Genomic DNA, 1,848 nt, shown 5'->3' with positions numbered 1-1,848 from the left:
AAAATGAATTCGTCTTCGCGTTTTAAAATGCGCGTAAAGAGTGACGCTAATTTATTTTTCAAGTTCAATCTTAAACCTAGCAGATATTANCTTTTAAACACATAATACTCTTTCGGTGGTCTAATGGAAAATAAACAAATTATTTATAAACGTGTTCATTGTGGTTAAATAATGAAATTAATAATTAATAATTGATTGGCGCTTACACATATATTAGTGTTTGACCAAGCTTCTCCACCGATGTGTGGCATGCGCCTTGATGTTGTCACACAAAGCGGAGGGACCTACAGTTTTACGCCGACTCCGATCGGCGATTGTATTTTTTTTTTTATGAGAAGCTGTTTTTCATGGCAGAAATAGATTTGGAGGTTTGTCATTGCCTGCCGATGGACGACCGCTATTAAGAAAAAACCTTTTTTCTATATATTTTTTGCGATGTGAAGCGCGCACTGCTTACCACTACACCACAGCGGCCGACATAATGAAATTAATAAAATATAAAATAAATAAACGTGCAAAGAGCTTAATGTAGTTGAAATGTGTGTTTTCTGCAACACTTGTATTTGTTTGAAATGGTTTGTTATCGTATATTTTGTTAGGTGAAATTTTCAATTTTAACAACTAACTACATACTCGTAGTCGGTTTTCAGTTGTGTGATGTGTACGACCCCCTCTACACCATGTGTACGACCCCCTCTACACCACNCGACCCCTCTACACCACCCATAAAGTCATTTTGTTCAAAGCGTGGTGCACTCTCGCGAAGTCAACCCCAAAAATAGCCAAAACTTGCTAAACTCTTGCGTCCCATTTTATATTTGGATCACCGTGTTTTTTGTCAAAGAATGTGTCGAAGTGGTAAATTCCAATTCGTTAAATTAACAGGCGTACCTGTTACGCGTGGAGCGCTGGTGCTCCGCCGGCTCTGTTGCCGGTCAACGCTCGCTTGCATGGAGTCCTGCGCTCCCTCGATGCTGCCGTAATAGGCCGTGCTGCAGCTCTGCTGCGGTATTTCCAATCCGCCAAAAATATTAAATTTAAAAATGAATTCGTCTTCGCGTTTTTAAATGCGCGTAAAGAGTGACGCTAATTTATTTTTCAAGTTCAATCTTAAACCTAGCAGATATTATTCAATACAACAGAGTTGCATTTTCAATATCGTAAATTTATATTTGTAATAGGGCGGATTCATATTAGGTAATTTTGTAAGGTTGTATATTTGTATGCTTGATCGCATTACATCACCCTCCTTGGGAAAAGAAGAATTTGGCGAGGTGATAAATTTTGCCATATTTTTCTTACCCCTAATGGATACTAAAAAATTATTTAAAAAGTCATTGAATAAACATGTTTATACATACATACAAACAGTGTTGGACATATCGTTTTGGACCAAATTCGGAATAATATTGATTGTCACTTCTGTTTATTTATTAAATAGCTGACCCGGCGAACTTCGTCCCGCCCAAAATTAGATTTTTAATTTAATCATTTTGGTCCAACATTTTCTCCAACAGTCCACGATTTCCATTGGAAAATTCATCGGCTAAGATTATGGTTTGGTGGTCGTTTGCCGCCTTGGGCGACACCATTTCTCACTTGTCGATTTTTAGTAATAACTCGACCTCAGCATCACCTCACAGCTCTTTTTTGCTTTTGGACTGCCTTTACCATTTCAATACATGTTTTGAATATTCGTCAAATCGGATAATAAAAAATCATTTTTAGTAATAACTCAACTCCAGCGCCAACTGGCAGGTTAAATTGTGAAACTAAACTATCCAGAGACTCGCTCAAACACACACACAAAACTTTTTGGAAATCCCTCCAGCCATTTAGGATTTTACT

The sequence above is a fragment of the Rhagoletis zephyria genome, unplaced genomic scaffold, assembly GCF_001687245.7.
Source record: "Rhagoletis zephyria isolate East Lansing unplaced genomic scaffold, Rhagoletis_zephyria_1.1 Rzeph_scaffold_00773, whole genome shotgun sequence".
NCBI lineage: Eukaryota > Metazoa > Arthropoda > Insecta > Diptera > Tephritidae > Rhagoletis > Rhagoletis zephyria.
Note: the sequence above shows the minus strand (reverse complement) of the source record.